Raw genomic sequence first — 24,860 nt, forward strand, 5'->3', positions numbered from 1 at the left:
ACGTCCGTGACACCTCCCTCACCACCCGCGTCCTTGGTTATATCTGCGACACCCCCCGGTCCTCACGTCGCTAACGGGTCACTTTCGTTTTCACTTTCGGGTTGAGGGCGGCGTGATCGTCCTTAATCTAGTGCGGCAGTTCAGCTTGCTGAACCGGCCCTGCACAACACACACACACGCGCACACGCACACACACACACACACACACACACACACACACACACACACACACACACACTCACCGTTCGCCTAGACTAGAGCACCAGTTCAGCTTGCTGGGTGCAATTTAGACAGCTCCCTTGAATCTGAGCTGAAATATTTTTAAACTTGACCGTTGCATGTGTGTAGGAATAGCTGGCGATCCGTAAACAAAGCGGCACGCGTCGCGTTTTCAACGTGGCTTTACACGCGATATGAGAAAATAAAGAGTTAACCTGATACAGTACAGATGGTTACAAGTAACAAAACACAACTAAATGCATAATTTGCAAGCTAGAGTAAACGAGGCAACAGTTTTAATCGCACGTACTTACACTTGTGAAATGGGGGAAGAAACTGATTCATGATGCACTGATCCATGTTCTGACAGTCTTTACTGATCCTTCCTTTTACAAACCGATAAAGTCTTCTTTTTAAGCATGTAATTTCCAGAAGCACTCAAACTGCACAAGGCTGGGCTATATTGCTGAGGTTTCATCTTTAATTAGACTGTCAATAATATCCATCTGCACAGCGTGACTTCATTCGACCGGTCTCTGTGTGCGTCTCTGTGTGTGTGTGTGTGTGTGTGTGTGTGTGTGTGTGTGTGTGGGGCTTTTTTTCTGTGTTAGTGGGCGGGGCCGCAGATTTTAAATGTCCCGGGTTTGCGCGCGCAACTACTTGTGTTTCGTAGCCGCGTCATCACAAAACACCTAATGACTCGTTATCAAGACGACTCATTTGAAGCACTATGAATCGACTTTTTTATAGATGAATCAATAGTTTTAAACACTGTACACTTTCAGATTTAAGCCTTAGCTGGATATTTCACTTCACTTAGAGCTATGTTACACATTACATTTGTCGATTTCCAAAACTCACTGCGCGCTGACACTTTTTCATTAAAGGCTGTTACCCCTGCCATAAAACGCAGCTCCTCTGAAATGTGCATCTATTAACTTAAATTGATCATTTTTTTATAACATCATTATGACAGTAATGAGAGTGAACCCAGAATTCACCCAGAATTTTTTACATTCATTTGTAAACCTAGTGCGTTTGAAATTGCGTTTCACTCACTGTTTTTGCTTTATCCATCAAGTTAATTATCATATTACATTTTAATCAATTATGGCTTTTGGTTTTCATGTAGACTGAGAATCCCAATGAAAGTCTATGTAAGGAGTGCATTTTACAGCAGGGGTGCGTTTCTTGGCACAACACCTGTTGCACAACGTATGAGCACTGAGCAGTGCCAATTTTTTTCGGCATGCATGTTCACAACCGGGATCCATACCGGGAGCGGCAACGCGAGCAGTGCGTCAAGCAGGGGCGGTGCAAGAGGCGTGCGGGTATGTTTTCTGCGCGCATGCGTCGGTTTGTTTTTAATTACGGTGCTTTCTTGATAAAAGTCTTTAACACCATCTTTATTAAAAAGGAAAAAATATTTCAAGGGAGGATTTTTCTGCGTAAGAAAATGGATGTGTGGCGTGAGAGTGTGAGAATACTGTCAATTGCGTGACTCTCACGCCGAATGCGTGAGAGTTGGCAGTCCTGTGTTGTAGAATAAACCTAACATGTTATAAAATGCTGAATTACCATTAATAATAGCATGTTTTAGCATGCTAATAGAATGTTGATAACATTTTAACACATTGTTAGCATAATATTGACGTTTTAACATGATGCTAACATGTTTCAAAACGTTATTAGCCTGTTTTTACAATGTTGTTACCATGTTTTAAAATGTTAGTATATGTTTTGTCATTATGCTAACATGCTGTAACAGGTTTTAAAATCCAGAACATTGTTACATGTTACAGGCATGTTTTAGCATAAAGCACAATGTTGCTAGTATGTTTTTAATGTTAAGTTATTAACAAAAGTTTTAAGACTTTACTAGCATAACTTGATGCATTAATAGAATGTTACTAGCATGTTTTAGCACATTGCTGATGTTTTTGCACATTGGTGGCATGATTTAGAACCTTTCTATCATGTTTCAACAGTGCTAGCTTTTTAACACATTGGTAGCATGTGTTGCACAATTTAATGTAGTATTATATAACACTTGTTAGCATCTTTAAGCACATCACTATCTTGTCCTAGGCTACTTTATAGGTTTTGTTAGTGATAAATAGATTGAAAGAACTGCAACCAAATATGCATACAAACAATAAAAGGAGAGCAATCAAACACAATGTGAGCAGCTGCTAGACGCCGCAGTGACTGTATAAGCAGTGAAGTGTGCAGTAATCTGTGGTTCTCTCTCTCTCCCGTTAAGGAAGGAACTCATCAAAGTGGAGATTAGCCGCACGGCCATGATTATTTCGGGTGCTGTAATGTAATGGTTCAAAGGTGCCATTAATCTTGTCGTTCAGATGCGCATCTCATTCGGTACAGTCTCCTTGATTCGCTCACAAAGGGTGAATGCAGCAATTCCTGAATTGCTTTTCATGCCATGCCTCTAAACAGACTAATCTAACCTTCTCTGTAACCTTCACAATAACTTATGCATGCATTTATTATCATTTCACATCACAATCTGCAATGTCATATATGTTGTAGGAGCACCCCCTATTGGCCAGAAGAGGTGGTGCAGAATCTAACTGCCCCTTAACATAACATCTCACAAAAGATCTCAATAAACATGTGAATGTTATTTTATCATTAATATTTCTTTTTAAACTGATTAGAATGTCTTAATAAAGCATGCCATATCAGAATCAGAATCAGAATCAGAATCGGTTTTATTGCCAAGTGTGCTTCACACACACAAGGAATTTGTTTTGGCTACAGAAGCTTCCAGTGTACATAAAGTGACAACACAAAATAAATCTGAAAAAATAAAATAATAATAATAAAAAAATTATAAACATTAAACAGATGCGGTTAGTCAAGAAACCTGGATGTTGAGTTGTATGTACAGATTGTTATAAATATACAGGTTATAAGGTGCTGTGTACAAGTGCGAATGTAGAAAGTATTGCATTGTACATTGATATAAGGTGCTGTGTACAAGTGCGTATGAGAAAGTATTGCACATATTTATTGCACAGTAGGGGAATATTTAACTGTTCATAAGGTAGACAGCCTGAGGAAAGAAACTTTTCCTGTGTCTGGCTGTTTTTGTGCTCGGTGCTCTGAAGCGCCGACCAGACGGTAACAGTTCGAACAGGTAGTGTGCTGGGTGTGAGGCGTCCAGAGTGATTTTGCGAGCCCTTTTACTCACTCTGGAAGAGTACAGTTCTTGAAGTGTAGGAAGGGTAGTGCCAGTGATTCGTTCAGCAGTCCGGACTATTCGCTGTAGTCTACGGAGGTCAGTTTTGGCAGCTGAGCCGAACCAGACGGTGATTGAAGTGCAGAGGATGGATTGGATGACAGCTGAGTAGAACTGTACGAGCAGCTCCTGTGGCAGGTTGAACTTCCTCAGCTGACGAAGGAAGTACAGTCTCTGCTGGGCTTTCTTCACAATAGAGTCTATGTGAGTGTCCCACTTCAGATCCTGAGAGATGGTGGTGCCCAGGAACCTGAATGACTCTACTGCAGCCACAGTGCTGTTCATGATGGTGAGTGGGGGGAGTGCAGGGGGGTTTCTCCTGAAGTCCACTATCATCTCCACTGTTTTTAGCGTGTTCAGCTCCAGGTTGTTGTATCTGCACCATAACGCCAGCCGCTCCACCTCCTGTCTGTATGCAGATTCGTCACCGTTCTGGATGAGGCCGATAACAGTAGTGTCGTCTGCAAACTTAATGAGTTTGATGGAGGGGTCTTTTGCAGTGCAGTCGTTGGTGTACAGGGAGAAGAGCAGTGGAGAAAGAACACATCCCTGGGGGGCACCAGTGCTGATGGTGCGGCTGTCGGATGTGATTTTGCCCATTCTGACTAGCTGCTGTCTATCTGTCAGAAAGCTGGTGATCCATTGACAGACAGAGCTAGGAACAGAGAGCTGGGCCAGTTTGTACTCAAGCAGTGATGGGACGATGGTGTTAAAGGCAGAACTGAAGTCCACAAACAGAATCCTTGCGTAGTTCCCTGGTTTGTCCAGATGTTGTAGGGTATAATGCAGTCCCATGTTGACTGCATCATCCACAGACCGGTTTGCTCTATAGGCGAACTGCAGGGGGTCCAGCAGGGGTCCAGTGATGTCCTTCAGATATGCTAGCACCAGTCTTTCGAATGACTTCATGGCCACAGATGTTAAGGCCACAGGTCTGTAGTCATTGAGTCCTGTGATCTTTGGCTTCTTTGGGATTGGGATGATGGTGGAGCGCTTAAAGCAGGATGGAACTTTGCGCTGTTCCAGTGATCTATTGAAGATATGGGAGAAAATGGGAGCCAGCTGGTCAGCGCAGGTTCTCAGACAGGCTGGTGAGACACCATCTGGCCCTGGTGCTTTCCTTCTCTTCTGTTTACTGAAGATCTGACGCACATTTTCCTCACTGATCTGAAGAGCAGGGGGGGAGAGGAGGATGGCTGGAGGTGTTGATGGCTGTGTAGGGCGATGGTCCGGGCTGTGTTGATGTGGTGTTGATGGCTGTGTAGGGAGATGGTCCGGGCTGTGTTGATGTGGTATTGATGGCCGTGTAGGGCGATGGTCCGGGCTGTGTTGATGTGGTGTTGATGGCTGTGTAGGGAGATGGTCCGGGCGGGTGTGAGGTGTCTGGTCATAGGTGTCAAACCTACAGTAGAACATATTCAGCTCGTTTGCAATATGTTTATTGCTGTCGATACTGGGGGACGGTGTCTTGTAATTAGTGAAATCTTTTAAGCCTCTCCACACTGATGCAGGGTCGTTAGCTGAAAACTGGTTTTGCAGCTTTTTGGCATAGCTTTTCTTAGCCACACCAATCTCCTTTGTCAATGTGTTCCTGGCCCGATTGTACAGGATCCTGTCACCACTCCTGTAAGCATCCTCTTTGGCCTGACGAAGCTGTCTGAGTTTTGGTGTGAACCATGGTTTATCATTGTTAAATGACAAGTAGGTCCTGGTAGGGATGCATAACTCCTCACAGAAACTGATGTATGATGTTACAGTCTCTGTGAGCTCGTCCAGATCTGTGGCTGCAGCTTCAAAAACATTCCAGTCAGTGCATTCAAAACAGGCTTGTAAGACCTGCTCTGTGTCGTTGGTCCATCTCTTGACAGTCCTTAATACTGGCTTAGTAGTTTTAAGTTTTTGCCTGTAAGTTGGTATAAGATGAACCAGGCAGTGATCGGAGAGTCCTAGAGCTGCTCTGGCGACGGAGCGATATGCATCCTTTATTGTGGTGTAGCAATGGTCCAAAATTTTATTGCCTCTGGTGGGGCATGTAATGTGCTGTTTGAATTTAGGCAGCTCATGTGTGAGTTTTGCCTGATTAAAGTCCCCAAGTATGATAAAAGCAGAGTCCGGGTGTTGTTGTTCTGTCTCTGTGATCAGATCAGCCAGCTGTTGCAGCGCAGTACTCACGTGTGCTTGCGGTGGAATGTAAACACAGACGAGAATGAACGAGGAAAACTCTCTTGGTGAATAAAACGGCTTACAGTTAATGAAAAGCACTTCCACATCAGGACAGCACATCTTCTTTAACACAGTTACATCCGTACACCACCTTCTGTTGATGTAAAAGCATGTCCCACCACCGCGCGTTTTGCCCGTTGACTCCGTATCGCGATCTGCTCTGTACAGCTGAAAGTCCGGTAGGTTTAATGCGCTGTCCGGAATGGCTTCGTTTAGCCAGGTTTCCGTGAAACACAGGACAGCAGAGTTGTTAAAGTTCTTGTTTTTGCATGTGAGCAGAAGTAGTTCGTCCATTTTATTAGGAAGAGAGCGGAGATTCGCCAGGTGAATGCTGGGCAGCGCCGTTCTGAAGCCGCGCTGTCTTAGCCTGACGAGCGCGCCGGCTCGCTTCCCACGCTTGCGCGTCTTGTAGCGTTTCCACAATGCGGCTGCTCCGCCGACCACAATGTTCCGCAAAACGCCACAAAAATCAAAATCCAGTTCTTGATTAGTTGGTGTGCACTGCCGAATGTTCAGCAGCTCGTCCCTGGTGTAACTGATCGTATTTGATAAACATAAAACAGGACAGACTAACAAAAACAGTGCAAACACTGGACAGCCCCACACCGAAGCGGCCATCCGCGGCGCCATCTTGATGAGGTCTTGAGATGAGGTCTTGAGATGAGGTCTTGAGAAATATTGAGAATATTTTAAATTATGTGCATACACAAATGTGCTGCATTTCAAACATAATTTATATATAGATTCAGTGATGGAACACGCATTTGACTAATTTGAAAGAAAGCCACACACAGTAATGACTTAAACTGAATGATTACAGTACATTAGATGAGTGAGTGAATAATGGCAGTTAATGCTTAATGTTTTTCCAGACGACAAATAAGAGAAGACTAGAATATGAACATCTGTTTTTGGTAATTATCTCAAATAATATGGATGATAGTTTAAAGAAAAAATGAATACAATGTAGAGCTGTATAACTCAGTGTTATGTATGCTGTGAACACTATATTAAAAAAGCAAATAAGTAAATAATCTTTTACAATTTTCTCTTTAACCTATTTGCATAGAATTGCTCCAAGATATGTTACTTGTATGAAAAGTTTGTTAAAACGTATTGTAAATATAGTTGTTTATTTTGATTTAAATAAAAAATATTTACATATTAAAATGTATATTTGTATAATTTATAATTTATTATATGTATTCATTCATTCATTCATTTTCCTTCGACTTAGTCCCTATATTTATCAGGGGTCTGTTTTTCGTACGTGGATTACTGAATTAGCTGAATTTGGATATTGATGATTTGGCATGATCCAGGATCGTTTCGTTGTTCAAAACTCATCTGAGACTTGTTGTCATAGTACAGTTGTGGTAGCTGCAAATCTGTGTAGGTCCAGGTTCATTTCATATAAACAGGATTACATTGGGTCAGTCAAGCAAAGATAATACTGAAAGTAAGTACTGAATGCTGATAATTTCTTACAATAGTTATATACACTTTCTGACTGACTGAGTGAACAATCGGCTGCCCAACCCTCCCCCTTCCTTATTCCCAACCAATTTTATCGATTGACCCGCCCACCCACTTCCCTAAACCCAACCAACACGTTTCAAAAGTAACCCAAAAAAATAAAACCCCTCATCTGATTTTTATATATATTGTTTTATTTACCACATTCTCAGTTTTTACAACATTCTCACCCTGCTATTCAGCTGCTTGTTTTATATTTTGGATTCTGTTTTTGTCTTTTTTTTTTTTTTGTCCTGCTTTCTGGAACCGCTCTTTATCGGACTCGAACTCCCGTCTTCGTGGTCAACTCCTCTCTGCATGTCAAATCCGCCGGTGTACGTGGCGCGCTAACAGTACAAACTGGTTGCAGCCAGAATGCCGTCCATACGGAGGTAAGCGGTTGGTCAGCTGGTAAGCGCGAAAAGGAACGGCGTCACACCGCCCCGTAGTGTTCGTTTAAAAAAAATTAAATGCAGCTATACGTACCTCTGCCTACGTAATTCGCTGTCTCCAGAAACGTCTGCAGGTCTACGCTTTCACAATGAGCCTGTGTTGGAAATAAAAGTACAAAGACTGCCACCTGGTGGTTCAAAGTGAAAATTTATTGATATGAACTCTTTAGATGCAAATGCGTACACACAATATTTGACTTTTTTTTAAAAAAAGGATAATAATTTATGCAGTCATGCTCGTGTTTTGACTGCTAATATGCTGGTGATTGACACCTTTACCGATATCAAAGTGCTTTTTTGATGCAAAATTAATTTATAGTTATTCCTTACACCGATTAAAAAACTTGAGTTGGCCTAGGCTACTATAATAAAGAAAATCTTTTCTTAATGTAGAACTAAATACATTGATATGCACTGAAATACATGATGAATACTCTTGACAGATGAAAGGGTAAAGCCTGCAGCCCACAACAAATGTGGAAAGTTATTGCGCATCATATTTAACAAACCATTACTGCTAATTTTATGTAATTTTGCTCACATGAATAATTGAATATTAATCAGATGATGTCATTACGCTGCTGTGCTGTCAGCCAATTGTTGCATTGCTGATCATGATTTCAAGGATTGATAGATCTGTCCTTCACAATACACACAGCAATCTTAGATCAGTTCATCCAGACATTTTAATCTGCTTCGCGAACTTGTTTGAAGAACCAAATTAGCCAGAGATCAGTTATCAAGATGAACAGATCCAGGATCTGCCAAATCATCTTAGATCATTTAAGCGAGGTATGAAGAATGGACCCCGGGTGAGGCGACAATGCTAACCACTGAGCCACCGTGTCTCCCAAAATGTATATTTGTGTAATTTATATATTTTTACATTCATTCATTTACCTTTGGCTTAGTTTCTTTATTTATCAGGGGTCACCACAGCGGAATGAACCACCAGCAGAATGAACTTATCCAGCATATGTTTTACGCAGCGGATACCCTTCCAGCTGCATCTCAGTACTGGGAAACACCCATACACTCTTACATTTGCACATATTTTGCTGATTCAATTTGCACATATTTTGCTTATTCAATTCACAGCATGGAGGAAACCAAAGCAATGTATATATTCATAATTTATAAATTTATATAGCATTTTACATGAACTTATATTTGCAATATCAAACTTTTCGTATCTCTGGAACACTAGGTGGCGCTGCGGCAAGTAATTGTGAGTTCTTAGTCAAACACCTTATACTTTTTTAAATAATCTGGTTCAGATTTTATGAAACTGGACATGTAGGATTTTCAGATTTTTTTTTTAATTGTTTCTAGTCTGTATAGTTCAGAAGTTACTTGCATAAACATGAGTGCAACTTTGTACAGTTGGTGGTGGTAGAGAGTTTCATTAGAGACAGAAAAGTTGCTGAGGTTGATGTTCCATTTGCTCTATATGTCTGTAACAAATTACACAACTTTTCACTAAAACAATTATTATCCACAAGAAGGTTGCTGGTTTGAGTACCAGCTGGGCCAGTTGGTGTTTCTGTGTGATGTTTACATGTTCTCCCCGTGTTGGCGTGGGTGGGTGAGAGTGTATGGGTGTTTTCCAGTACTGGATTGCGCTGGAAGGGCATATGCCTAAAATATATGTTGGAATAGGTGGAGCTTCGTTCTGCTGTGGCGACCCCTGATAAATAAGGAACTAAGCCAAAGGAAAATGAATGAATGATTGAATAAATGAATGAATGAATGAATGAAATTATATATCCTAATGTATTGTTCAATTTTTTATTGTTTATTCATTACTCCATAGTATCATTGTCATTGTTCATGTAACAACTCTCTGAGAGTTTATGTAGTGGTAATAGTGGTCCCTCGTTATTTGTGGGAATTTTGATCTAAAGATAACCTGTGATAGGCGAAATCCATGAGTAGTTAGCTTTAATTTTACAATTATTATAACATTTTCACACTTTTCTCTCTTGTTTAAACACTTTTGTTTAAACAAGTTAAAACCTTCGTAGAAAAATAAGTCCAGTATTTTAGAATGAAACGAAAGATCAAAACCATTTGATCTTCATTTATGTATTCCGTAATGGCTCCCTACAACTGCGTAACTTCTACCTTCCTTTAGTATGTCCAGAAGTTCAAATTTTGTGCCATGGTTGCATCTTCCTCCGCCTTTTGGGTGCTACCGCAAGTATCTTTGAATACAGTACAGCACTTTAGAGTCACACTGGAGACTGGCACAGAGGAGATTGATTGACAGTGGTCTACAGCCAGTCAGGACGCAGAACACAATGCACTAATCAGGACGCAGAACACATGGCGCTGTAAAAAAAAAAAAAAAGCATTTTAAATTGTTGTATGTGAAACACCCCCTGTATCTAGGCAATGGATTTTATATATCAGTCTATACCAATTTTGTTTTCAAGCCCCTTACATTTCCCCTCTACCATGAAGGACAGGAATTCCTGGTGCTTAGGAATGCATGTTTTTTATTTTCACAAAATTGCCGTCAACTTAATCAACTGTTGTGCCAAAGCAAATAGATTCAAGGAGAAAAACTTTTATCATACATGTTGATGAACTATCAACATATAAAACCATGTGATGATGCTAACTGAAGATTAGCCTGAATTGCTAAAAAATATTTGTATTTTTTTCTAAAATGTGGCAGTGGGGTAAAGTGAGACAAATGCTCTGGGGTAAAGTGAGGCGTAAGGCAGTTAAATTTAGTCTACCAAACTGCAGGACTTGTGAATGAGGCCTTCATATCAACAGTGACATTATGCAACATCACTTCTGGATTTAGGTGCTCTGGAATTTTTCATATAACCGAGAAATTTTCCTTAATAAAGCATTTGCACTATTCATGGTGTCAGACTGGCCAAATCCTGAGCTCCAACCAGCCACTACAGAAGATTTGGATGATCTACCCCTGCAGATGATCCACCTGCAGATAATTCACTCACTGATGCTAATCCATTCGCTGTTCATATACATAGTCTACATGGATGTGCATTGTTTTTCCAGCCGACCTGGATATGTGTCTCCTCATGAAATGCTACCATTCTCAAATGTCGTCCCAGAACACAATCCAAATGAATCCATGTGACAATTGAAAAGGCCTATGAAGAAAGACACAAAAAAAATAGCAGGGAAAAAGCAAATGAATAGCAAATAAAAGGAAAAATCGAAAAAAGAAAGCAACCCAAAAGGAAATCATAGTTATCAGCTCTGAGAAAAGTGATGTCTCTCTCTCAGTTGATAATGTGTCTGATGAAGAGAGCTCTAAGGTTGAGAGTAGGGGTCCAAGAAACACAGATCTGTCTGTGGGAGACTTAGTCATAGTTAACATTGCAACAAAAAACACAAACGTTCATTACATTGGCATGGTTAAGAAAGTTGAGGATGACGAGATACGCACGTCATGATTTTGCCAAGTATGCTGTGATCCTGGATTAACAACTATGTTTATCCTGGAACATCATTTTTGTTGGAAAATGTAATCCATACATATTCCCTACCCCTAAACCCAGCCACTACTGTAAATTACTCCCAAAATCAGTGGAGAATAATAGTTGGATAACAACCGTCAAAGGTGTGGAAACCTAACCATAATTCTAAAGTGAACATAAACGGTAAACGTATCCCTTTATTCTGATGGGCTGATTGGAATGTTGTTCTAGGATCAACATAGATGTTAATGCAGGAACATGTGGGTGAAATTAGGTTGGAGACGAGGTACATGCACTATTTTAAAGAAGAATCTAGGGAAACACAAATGATTGGGAGTTGTAGAGTATGACAGTAGACTGATGTTCTAATCCAGCTGGGTCTAGTCCTGTGTTCTGTGTCCCAAGCTGCTCTATCTGGTTCTGATTGTCCTTTTCTCTGACATCTATATACTATAGCTGGCTCTAAGGGTCCTGTGTTCTGACCCCCAGATTGTGTTGTAATCTAACTGGTTCTTTCTGTCATTAGAATGTAAATTCAAATAGTTTGAAGTAGATTGTTGCATTTGATTTTGTTCAGAGTCACTTTCAAGTGTTTAGAAAAACAAATGTGCTTATTTGACCAATCCACACTGCATAACTGACTAGTCTGACATTAATTCTGAAATGTGTGGTTGTCAAGCTAGCTGTCAGGATTCAGAGTCTTACATCATGCGTTGCTATAGTAGTTTTAAAGTGGAAAAAAGTGGATCACTTTACCCCCAGCTGGTTCACTTTACCCCTTTGATTTCTCTGGTCTGTCTCAGTTTACACTGAAGCTCAGGTGAAGTGAGACAACTTTTTTAAAACAATCATATTTTCACTTTCCTTTATCCTAAATACAGTCTGATAAATTACATTGCTAGAAAACATTCTGAATTAATAAGAAATGTGTAAATTTTACTGATATATAATTTTAGCTCGCTTAGAGGGGAGCAAATGTAAAAAGTGTCTCATTTTACCCCCCCTCTCCCCTACTATGTTTATGCGTGGTTATGTGAACAACCCTAATGCATTTGAAACTTTCCAATTCATAAAAAACATTCAAAGCAGCAGTAAATTCAGCACCATTAGTAGTCAACAAAACCGTGAAAATAATATCACAGTTTTCTGTGTTGGTGACCTGTGCAATGTGACCCTGGCACTCTTGCTAATAACCATGCAAAACCCAACATGCTAAATTCACAGTATAATCACTACCGAAAATATCCCACACATCCCACACCAGTGCCAGCCTCCTACTAGGTATTGTTGAGATATTTCCAAGTCTAATCCTGAAGACAGAATCCATTACGCTTGGTGGGAAGCAGTGAGCATCTGTGATAAGCACTCACCACCTCAAAGACATGAGGTAAAATACGCCAATAGAAGTCTGGCAGCCGGGTTAAGGGTATTAACAGACGAACAAAGGCAACATTTATATGGTAAAAAATGCAAGCAATTTTGGATATTTTGGTTCTGAGAGGAATCCAGCAGCTAGGTGGCTTCCTACTGTAAAGAAGAGCTGTTTAAGAAGTTAGCAATTTCACACTTTAAATAGATTTATAAACACACGTAATGGAAAAATATGCAAGGCCTGGAGATAATGCTAATTTTTGTGGCAGAAAAAACAAGCTAACTTTTACTAGCAAGCCAGGGAGTAGGCTATGTGTTTTACTTTATTGTTTAATCCCTTTAAGCACATCAGCTAATTCACATTCAAACACCACATGAAAAAAAAATGCAGTTGTTTCATAAAATCACATTCTGGATGTCTTGTCCATTAGCTTTGAGACTATGTGCTAATGTTCCCCAAAAAATATTTTCATCCAAGAAAATTACCTATTGAAAACTAAATCATAAGGATGCATATAAATTATTGATAGATGATGCTAATAGTTAATTAGTCTCAACCTGCAAACTGTCTAGGAATGGCAAGTACAGCGCCAGCATGGTTTTGCCAGGCTCGACCATTAGCTAAATGCTAACTGGCTGTTAGTTTGTCCCACACAATCATCCAGTTTTGCAAATACATCAGTAGGAAATAAAATACACATTCTTCCAATCTAAATTCTAAATAGATGTCTAAATGGTGAGATCTGTGGCACTGTGATTAGTGCACATGCTACTGACATATTTATGGCGCTAAACCTGCAGATAAATATGCCTCTTCTATCACTGTAATTTACAGTTTACAATAATTTACAGTAATATTTCTCTCACATAAGGAAGAAAAATATAAAAAAATAACATGCCACAGCCATCTTAACAAGCTAATAATAAAATAAGTGTACTTTAGCTACATAACCCTATCAAACTAATGCGACTAAAACGCATTAATTTAAACTTTTTTTTATTATACTAAATATATATATATATATATATATATATATATATATATATATATATATATATATATATATATATATATTTTTTTTTTTTTTTTATCTGTGAAAGTAAGTAAAATCTATTGTTGTGATTACTTTCTTCTATGGTAAAAGATTGAACCATTTTGAAAAACACATGCATGTAAAAAAAACAGTGACTGCGAGCCAGTTTTAAGGAAAACATGACACAGCGGGGTTAGTTTTAACATGGTGTTACAAATAAGCCACCAGTGTTGGGAGTAATGCGTTACAAAAGTAATGTATTACAGTAATGTATTACATTTTCCTGTAACGCAGTAGTGTAAGGCATTACTTATACATTTTCAGTAATATTTTACTCGGTACATGTTCAGTAACGCGTGCGTTACAACAAACTTTTCGCCCGCAAGACATTACCAAATAAAAAATACCGCAAGTAAGTTCTATTTTCTGTTCGTGGTTAGTGAATATATGCGCGTGTTGTCATCAATATGCATCTGGCTATTGGAACTTTTTTACTTTGAACGCGGAATGATTTCAGCCTCTGAGCTCGAGGTCCGAGGCTATTGGCTCAGCCCGGTTCACAGTAAGGTCAAGCCCTGACGTGCAGCGGAAGAGCGGTAAAATAGATGAGCAGAAGATAGTACATTCGCGAGATGGACGTATGTGCATATGGCGTTATTTCACTGACAACAGTCGTAAGCGCAGTTTTACAAGAGCGCATTCATGTAATTCTCTGTTCGTGGACAACTCGACCGCAATTTTTTTTTTTCGCAGTCGCATGCATTCAAAACACGGCTGCTCACATGCGAATGATCTGCTCTGACTCCGTCAGATGATGCAGACTTACATTTTGTGCCTCATGTTTCCTCTTCTTTTCGTGCTTTTGCACTCCAGATCCTCCTGTTCAATTGGTTATCCCAAGAATGTTGATATGGTTTATATATTGCTACAGTATTTATTAGCAATACACGAAACACTAAAAGGTTATGATAAATTCTATAATAAATACTTGTGTTTTTGAGTGTTAGATATACTGCCTATGTTTTAGGCTAGTATTATTTACAATTTGTTAATGAATGCTTCAGCATACTGTAGTATTAAGAATAGTGAACTGATAAAATGAAATACAAAGTGTAGTTTTACTACAGTAAACTGTGGTGAATTGTAGTATAGTATACCCTATATTGTAAAAAAAACTACAGCACTGGGTAATTTGTTTATATTACGCTTGTGTTACCATAGCAACTAGTATTAGCACAACTGATTAATTGAAGTACTTTACTGTAGAACTGTTCAAAACACTGTACATGACAGGGAAAATGTCCTTCACAATCTCATCAGCAATGTGGAAGACAACAGAGACGTGTTCAATTTATTTTAGTTGCCATGATAAAATGGGATTGATAGTGAGATTTATTTGAGGAGTGAATAGTTCAGTAGGCTATAATACCTCATCAAGTTTTCCCCTATTTTTATCGGTTACATTTCTGCTTGCTTGCATTTACTTTTGTTTAAATGTTGTTTTATTTGATTAGTATGGTGCACCTTTTGGATGTTTAATAAAAGTTTTTTAAAAATGTATTCTTTGCATTCAACTTCTTTTCTCTCTGTCTTAAGTGTTTGAAACTGGAAATATATCATCATATAACAAACAACAAAAAAGGTTATAGTGGATTAGATAAAAATTTTATATGTAAGTCTATTTTAGTATTTTGGTTATTGTTAATAAATAGTGTACAAATATAAATTATATCAAAAAGCATGAAAGGAAGAGGGAACACAAGACACAAATTGTGAGTCTGCATATAATCTCACTGAGCGAGTATTGTACTGTGAGCGCACAAGAAATTTTGTGCGTGAGCAGTGCATATTTGAGAGAGCATGAGAAAATTTGCACGCGAGCAGCGTATATTTGAGAGCTCACAAGCAGTTTTGTCCACATAGGAAATCGGTGCACGAGCATTATATTGAGAAAGCAATGTTCATCATGCTCACTTTGTGCATGACAGTTTTGTGTTGTGAACCTGAATTTAAAGTGAATAGAATAATGGCAAGATTAAGAAAAAAATGCATCTCGTCATGGCATTGGAGTTTACATATAGGCCTGTTGTGTCTAATATGAAAATAGCCAAGCTATTCACAGATATTGCCAGATAATCACTTTACCTTTACCATACTTTCAACAGACTTATCCTTTCTTGCATTGTCTTGAGCCTTCACGTTTTCAAATATATACTATATTGTTAGTAGCCTGGATAGGTCACGTCATTCTGCTACATCATATCGCTTTCTACTGGATGTAAAATGCTCTGCAGTACATTTAGTCATTTTAGAATGTTAAGTTCTAATTCTGTAGTTGTTTTGGTGAAAGTAACTAAAAAGTAATATAAGAGTAATGTAACATATTACAATTTTGAGACAGTAATATTGTAAGGTAAGGGATTACTTTTAAATCACAGTAATAAGTAATCTGTAATGTATTACAGTTTGGAAGTAACTTGCACAACACTGTAAGCCACACACTGTTGGACACCAATTAAACTAAAAAAATGTTTTTTTGAATGTTGAGTATTATGAGAACTTTTTATATTAAAATGTTTTTTAATAGAAAATATTTTTTAATAGAAAAAAATAATTTTATAGCTAATAACGCAAATAAATCCAATTGTGTTTATCTAATAGATAAATAAAAACATTAATAGTAAATAGAGAAAAACTGAGAAAATGTTCTAATGACCTAAATAGTGTGGGAAAATAATGAATAACACACATCGTCAGTTTACATTTAAAAAATGATTATTATAGACGTCTCTAAAGACATCAGCATGTATGCTACAAGCTGGATGTTTTGCTAGTACTTTTGTGTATTTAAAAATCTTAAATCTAAAATAAATGTTATTTGTTTGAAAACATTGATAAATTGTGCATTTTCTTTGGCTTAGCACAAGCCATTACGGAAAAGCAGATTTGAATTTAGAAGCTGATTGTGTGACACACTGAATGCTCTAATCACATCAGTGTGATAAAAAAAATAAATAAATCCTTTGCAAACTCTTGGGACATATGTACATATTGTACTGCATATAAATAATCGACTTATAAAAATGATAATTTATTTTCCTTCAGCTTAGTCCCTTTATTCATCAGGGGTTACCACGGCGGAATGAATCACCAACTTATCCAGCATATGTTTTACGCAGCGGATGCCCTTCCAGCTGCAATCCAGTACTGGGAAACACTCATACACTATCACATTCACACACATACACTCTGAGCTAATTTAATTTATTAAATTCGCCTATAGTATGGCGGCAAATCAATGTCAAAATTAATCGAGCTCAGCAGTGATGTTTACGTGCGAGGAGAAGTGAACCGTGAGCAGATTACAGGCCTACACGCAAGGAGACATCAAATATTCTATTAGAATACCTATCATTTATTTTGTTTGCCACACAGACATTTAAAGAAATACAAGAGAGCACATCTGTAAATAGTATACACACACACACGCACGCATGCACACACACACACACACGCACGCACACACACACACACACACAGAATTATTAGTCCTGAATTATTAGCCCATGTATATATTTTTCCCCAATTTCTGTTTAATGGAGCGATCTTTTAACACATGGTATAACTCACTCTCTCTCTCTCCCCATAGTTTTACTGTAATAAAGTATGTTACAAGAATATATCTCATTATTTTGATATGTCATTATATGACTTAGTCATGACAGTCGGAATAGTCATTATGAGATTCATTATTACAAGAAATATCTCATTATTGAAAGTAACTCATCATCTATTATTACTGAGAAAGTAAGTCTATTATAGTTTCACATTATAATAAGATATATCTCCTTTATATTTTTATTTATTGGGGATACTAGCTTTCAATACCATACAGATCTAATGTGGATCATCATAACCTGCATCCAATCCCGGCTAACTTCCGGAAAGGTAGAGTAACCAATAGCGTTAGAGATAACAAGTAAACCAAGTCCCACCCCAGGACTGAAAAAAATCCAAAAAGTTTTGCATGAGCAGAGACAAGAATCAGCATGCGCGCACAGATGATTATGATTTGCGTGCGAGGCCCGTTTTCTCACGGTGGATCAGTTCAGCGTGCGCGAGCTGTAGTTTCGTCACGTGTAGGCCTGTAATCTGCTCATGGTTCACCTCTCCTCGCACGTAAACATCACTGCATATATAGCGCATGTCTTTGGACTGTGGCGGAAACCAGAGAACCTGGAGGAAACCCAAGCAAACATGGGGAGAACATGCAAACTCCACACAGAAATGCCTACTGGCCCATCCAGGACTCAAACCAGCAACCTTCTTGCTGTGAGGTGATAATGCGAACCACTGAGCCACCATGTAAACAATAGTATATAAAAATACTGGAACATAACTGAATCAATCAACATCTGCAGAGAAAATCTGCCATAGTGATCTTTAGAGCACAGAAAACGCTGAAGCGAAGAGCGTGAAAACCCAGGCTGATGTCTTGCTTCAGCAGATCTGACGTGACTGCTTGTCCAAACTCTTTAATATCTGCTGCAACAAGGTGAATTCTGACAAGCAGTGGTAAACCTCAGTAAACATTATTGTATGGGGCAAAAACCTTCAGCAGATTGCCTTGAACTCAATGCAACCTTGTAGTATTTGTTCTGGGTACTTCTTTGGTGATTCCTCATGGAGAGCAAATGTTGTTTCAATTAAAATCACAGTAGGCTTTGCTGTATGATAGCATTCGATGTGTGACTGAGTGTGTTTGTTCCCCACTGAACAATTTCACATGGAGCAGCATTTAAATCCACAAACTGAAAAGCGCAAACTGTGCCCTTCCCCAGTGAATGGGCTATAGGGATTTACACAGACATCCTCTCAGTGGGGCAAAAATAGCAGTCTAAACCTGCAAGCAGGGGAAGATTGAGGAGAGTTCAGGAAAATGTGAAGAGCTGGACTTAACCGGATGATGTCCAGAGACCGTTTACATCTGAACCAGCAGTTTGCAGTCATCCTGCTTTAGAGCTAAATCTAAACAAGTGTCCAAAAACTCAACATGCACTCTATTCAACTGCATGTTAATATACATATCTAATTAACCAATCAAATGGCAAACAAAAGCAAAACACTGTCTAGAACAGGACGCTGCATGTTTTGGATGTTTCTTTTGTCTGTCACACCCATTACAGGTCTTTCTGTCACGGTTTATGGATCTGTGTGTTCCTCCTGTATGTTATGTGTTATGCCATGTGTGTTGTCATGTGCGATGGTATGTGTTTGTTTACCTTCTTGTGTTGACAGCGTGTTATGGAATCAGCTGATGTCATCAGCTGACTTATCATCCTCCAGCTGAACCTCATTTGGCGGACTATATATTTTCCCCTGTGGTTTGTTCTAGTTATCAGTCCGTTGTTTGTTCTTGTCCCTGTCTGTTGTTCCCCAGTCTCTTTCGCTGTCCTTTTTATGTCTTGGTTGTGGGCTGTTACATTCAGCAATTCATTAAATACTTGCAACTGGATCCTCTCCGTCTAGTGGTGTGACAGAACGGACTGATCAAACATGGATCCAGCGAGTATCTCCGGCCTGGCTGAATTTGTTTCACACGCTACCACACGCATGAACAGACACGATGATCAGATGATCACCATCAGTCGCGCTATCCAGGCGCTTGTCACTCAGATCTCTGATCTCACCACTCGGTTGCAGCGTCTTCGTGCTGGCGGTCCTCAGCAACCTGTTGCAACCAACATTTGTACACCGGTTATGCCGGTTCCTGAGCGAACATCCGGATTTTCCGAGCCTCGCCTTCCACCTCCAGCGTTCTACTCCGGGGAGCCCGAGTTGTGTCGCGCCTTTTTAACGAAGTGCTCGCTATACTTTTCCCTGCAGCCTTCCTCGTTTTCCACAGAGGAAGCGAAAGTGGCGTTTACCATCACGCTTCTCACTGGGAGAGCAGCGCAGTGGGGAACTGCTATGTGGGAGAAGAGACTCCCATGTTGCTCTTCGTTTAATGCCTTTTCGACAGAGCTTAAAAAGGTATTCGATCGAGCCTTGGCAGGCAGGGAGGCAGCTCGCGTGCTTACGGAGTTGCAGCAGGGGGATCGGAGTGTCGCTGACTACTCCATTGAGTTCCGCACCCTGGCGGCAGAGAGCGAATGGAACGCGCAGGCGCAGTGGGACGTCTTTCTCCACGGGCTGGCAGACAATATAAAGGATAAAATATTTGCTCTGGATCTTCCTAAGACCCTGGACAACCTCATTGATCTGGCCATTCGTGTGGATTCGCGTTTTCAACTCGCGGAGAGAAACACGCGACGCACGGACGCTCTGGGGAGATCACCCTTTCCGGCTGTCACTGTAGTTCCGGGGCTGAAGGACACGCCCCTTTCGGAACTCGAAGACAAGCAGATGGGCCATTCTAGGCTGTCACTGGAGGAGAAGCGCACACGCCGCAGCGAGGGCCCGGTGTTGCACAGCGGTGGTGCTGATCACATCGCGTTGCAGGGTAAAAACCAAAGCCCGTCAGTAAACAAGAGATTACTGACGGGTGGAGTATCTTTGAACAAGTCCTCTCTTGCAGCTACTCTTTTGAATGTTAAATTGGAGTGGTCTTCTGGGAATTTTAGTACTCAAGCACTTATTGACTCTGGTGCGGAGGGAAATTTTATTGACTCTGCTTTAGTTCAAAGACTCAGACTTCCTGTGATTTCTCTCTCCCAACCTATATCTGTTCATGCTCTCAATGGTTTTTCTCTTCCTTCCATTACTCATTCCACTGGTCCTATAAGACTGATCACCTCTGGTAACCATTCTGAAATTATTAATTTTTTTTTAACAGAAGCTCCTGTCACTCCAGTAGTCCTTGGGCATCCTTGGCTGGTAATACACAATCCACATATTAACTGGAGGCAGGAATCTATAATTTCTTGGAGTGAGAGCTGTCATGCTACGTGTTTGTTGTCTGCCTGTTCTGCTGTGTCTCATTCTGTTTTTCAGGAGGAACACATGGATCTGTCAAACGTGCCCAGTGAGTACCTTGACCTGAAGAGATTGTTCAGTAAGTCTCGAGCTGCTTCTCTGCCTCCACATCGTCCCTATGACTGTGCTATAGAGTTATTGCCAGGTACGTCTCCGCCTAAAGGCAAACTTTATTCGCTCTCCGCTCCAGAGAGGGAGGCCATGGAGAAATATATTTCTGATTCTCTAGCAGCTAAGATCATCCGTCCTTCTTCATCACCAGCAGGGGCGGGGTTTTTTTTCGTGAAAAAGAAAGATGGCTCCCTCCGTCCTTGTATAGACTACCGGGGGCTGAACGCTATCACGGTGAAGAATACTTATCCTTTACCGCTGATGTCTTCTGCCTTCGAACGTCTGCAGGGGGCGTCCTTTTTCACGAAATTAGACCTTCGCAACGCTTACCATTTGGTCCGCATTCGAGAAGGCGATGAATGGAAGACTGCTTTTAATACCCCCAGGGGGCATTTCGAATATTGTGTTCTTCCTTTCGGTCTGTCCAACGCCCCTGCAGTCTTCCAAGCACTCGTGAATGATGTGTTGAGAGATATGCTAGATCAGTTCATTTATGTTTACCTGGATGACATACTGATATTTTCCCATTCTCTCCAGGAACATATTCAACACGTCAGGCGAGTGCTTCAGAGGCTGCTAGAGAATGGGCTTTATGTCAAGGCGGAGAAATGCGTATTTCATGCACAGTCTGTTCCTTTTCTGGGACATATCGTGTCGGTCGAGGGGATGCGCATGGATCCAGAGAAAGTTCAGGCTGTGGTAGATTGGCCAACCCCAGACTCCCGCAAGGCCCTGCAGAGGTTTCTTGGTTTTGCCAATTTTTACCGGCGTTTCATTCGCAACTTCAGCCAGCTCGCCGCGTCTCTGACTGCCTTAACCTCCATCAAGACTCCGTTCAGGTGGTCCAATGCAGCGCAAGTTGCGTTTGACCGTCTGAAAAGTTGCTTTGTTTCAGCACCCATTCTCATTGCCCCTGATCCATCACGGCAGTTCGTGGTGGAGGTTGACGCATCAGAGGTGGGGGTCGGTGCTATCCTGTCCCAGCGCTCTTCCTCGGATGGCAAGATGCATCCCTGCGCGTATTTTTCACATCGTCTAAACAATGCAGAACGAAATTATGATATTGGTAATCGAGAACTGCTGGCTGTCAAGCTTGCGTTGGAAGAGTGGCGTCATTGGCTAGAGGGTTCGGGGGTTCCCTTTATCGTTTGGACCGATCATAAAAATCTGGAGTACATCCAATCTGCCAAAAGATTGAACTCTAGGCAGGCGCGGTGGGCTCTATTTTTCGGACGTTTCGATTTTTCCATCTCGTACCGACCAGGTTCTAAGAATGTTAAACCTGACGCACTGTCTCGAATTTTTGATCACTCCGAGCATGCATCATCTCCTGAAACCATTGTGCCACGCAGACTTTTTATCTCTGCTGTCACCTGGGAGATCGAGTCGAGGGTCCGCATGGCCTTAGAAGGGGTAACGCCTCCGCCTGGATGCCCACCGGGTCGTTTATTTGTGCCAGAGGAATTACGGTCTGACGTCATCCGTTGGGGTCACTCTTCCAAGTTGGCCTGTCATCCTGGGGTGAGTCGTACCTTGTCTCTAATCAAACAACGATTCTGGTGGCCAATTATGGCTTGTGACATAAGAGATTTTGTGTTGGCTTGCTCAGTTTGCGCTGTTTCTAAGACTTCCAATCGCCCCCCCGCTGGACTTCTTCAGCCGCTGTCAGTGCCATCGAGACCCTGGTCCCATATTGCGCTAGATTTCGTTACAGGTCTTCCCCCCTCCAACGGGAATACGGTGATTTTGACCGTAGTGGACCGGTTTTCGAAAGCCACTCACTTTATTCCTCTGCCCAAATTACCATCAGCCAGAGAGACAGCGGTTGCTGTCATTGACCATGTCTTTCGTATTCATGGCCTCCCGACAGATGTGGTTTCTGACAGGGGGCCTCAGTTCATCTCTAAATTTTGGAGAGAGTTTTGTCATTTACTGGGGGCGACTGTTAGTCTTTCTTCTGGTTTCCACCCTCAGAGTAACGGTCAAACGGAGAGAGCCAACCAAGATCTTGAACGTATGTTACGATGTTTAGTCTCTCAGAATCCATCCTCCTGGAGCCAGCAGCTCTCATGGGTTGAGTACGCACATAACTCATTACCAGTGTCTGCCACGGGCCTCTCTCCATTTGAGTGTAGTCTAGGGTACCAGCCACCTGCTTTTCCCAGTCTGGAATCTGAAGTCGCGGTTCCCTCCGCCCACGCCTTTGTCCAGAGGTGTCAACGTACTTGGAACAGGGCCAGACAGACCCTCCTTCAAGTAGGTTTGCGCACCAAGGCTAAAGCCGATCGCCACCGGTCTAAGCCTCCCGTTTACGTTGTCGGTCAAAAAGTGTGGCTTTCATCTAGAAATATCCCTCTCCGTACCGTATGTAATAAACTTGCACCTAAATTCATTGGCCCGTTTTCTGTCATCAAAATCATTAGTCCGGTGGCAGTCCGCCTCAAACTTCCTCCAGCGTACAGGAGAATTCATCCCGTTTTTCATGTCTCTAAATTGAAGCCCGTTTTTCATACGGCCATTAATCCGCCTACTCCGGTTCCCCCCCCGCCGCGTCTTGTAGAAGGGGAGACGGTTTATTCGGTTAAGCGCATTCTGGACTCGAGACGGAGGGGACGAGGATTCCAGTACTTGGTGGACTGGGAAGGTTACGGTCCAGAGGAGAGGAGTTGGGTTCCTGCAAGGGACATATTGGATCATTCTCTCATCGATGATTACAATCGTCAGGTAAGCTCTTCTGGGAGCGCCAAGAGGCGCTCCTAGGAGAGGGGGTACTGTCACGGTTTATGGATCTGTGTGTTCCTCCTGTATGTTATGTGTTATGCCATGTGTGTTGTCATGTGCGATGGTATGTGTTTGTTTACCTTCTTGTGTTGACAGCGTGTTATGGAATCAGCTGATGTCATCAGCTGACTTATCATCCTCCAGCTGAACCTCATTTGGCGGACTATATATTTTCCCCTGTGGTTTGTTCTAGTTATCAGTCCGTTGTTTGTTCTTGTCCCTGTCTGTTGTTCCCCAGTCTCTTTCGCTGTCCTTTTTATGTCTTGGTTGTGGGCTGTTACATTCAGCAATTCATTAAATACTTGCAACTGGATCCTCTCCGTCTAGTGGTGTGACACTTTCAGTCTCTGCTACTTAGCTGATGATCTGAATCAGCTGTGTTTGGTTAAGGAGACACAGAAAATGTGCAGAGCTGGTGGTCCTCAAGGAACATGGTTGAGAAACACTGGTCTAGAAGATCTGTTGAAGGTCAAACTGAACATCAGAATAGGAAAGAAAGAGGATTTAGGAGACTATGAGCATGTTGTGATTAGCTGGTCTGAATACAGAAACTGCTGCTCTACTATTTTTTACAGAGAATGATCTGAAAAATTAGAAACTACCTGATGCGAGAGGACGGATGAAAACCACCGGAATGGTTCAGCTAATAGAAAGACAACAGAAACTCAAATAAATACTCAATACAACAGAGGTCTGCAGAAGAGCATCTCCGAACACACAACAAACCTTGAAGCAGATGATCTACAGCATCAGAAGAAGAGTTACTGATGGCACTCCTGTCAATTGAGAACAAATAACTCAGGCAACAATTCACACACAATTCACAACTTGGATAAAGGTTGTCCTTCAAGTCTCAATTTCTGCAGTGACAATTAGATGGTAAAATCATCAGAATTTGACATTAATGACCTGAAAGCAACAATCCATTTTGCCTTGTAACAATAATTCAGGCTGTTAGTGGTGCAATTGTGTGGTAGAAATTTTCTTCACACACTTAAGGCCTCTTGGCAAAAATTGAGCATTGATTAAACTCCGCAACCACCATGATTATTGTTGCCATGTCCATACCTTTGTGACCTAGCATAAATTCATCTTTTGCCATCTTCCATCAGGATAACGCACCATGTCACGAAGCTCAAACCATCTTTAATTGGTTTCTTGAACATAGCAGCGAGTTGAGACCAGATCTCACACTAGGTGTCTTCGCTTCTGGGTTTTTTAGAGTCGACTCCGATTCTCGATTCCTAATTTTGGAGTTGGTGGAATCGACTCCGGATTCGACTCTATTTACATTCACTTAAGATAGTGCCAGGATTAAACATGCTGTATCATATTACGCTTTATACATGCAGTATACATTTTATCTCTGGTCAGATAAAATCAGCAGTTTAAATCATCCGCAGTCAAAATAAAATATTTATCAGCCTATACTTTCTTACAGCATATTTTAAATGACTAG

This window comes from Danio aesculapii, chromosome 22, assembly GCF_903798145.1.
Source record: "Danio aesculapii chromosome 22, fDanAes4.1, whole genome shotgun sequence".
Taxonomy (NCBI): domain Eukaryota; kingdom Metazoa; phylum Chordata; class Actinopteri; order Cypriniformes; family Danionidae; genus Danio; species Danio aesculapii.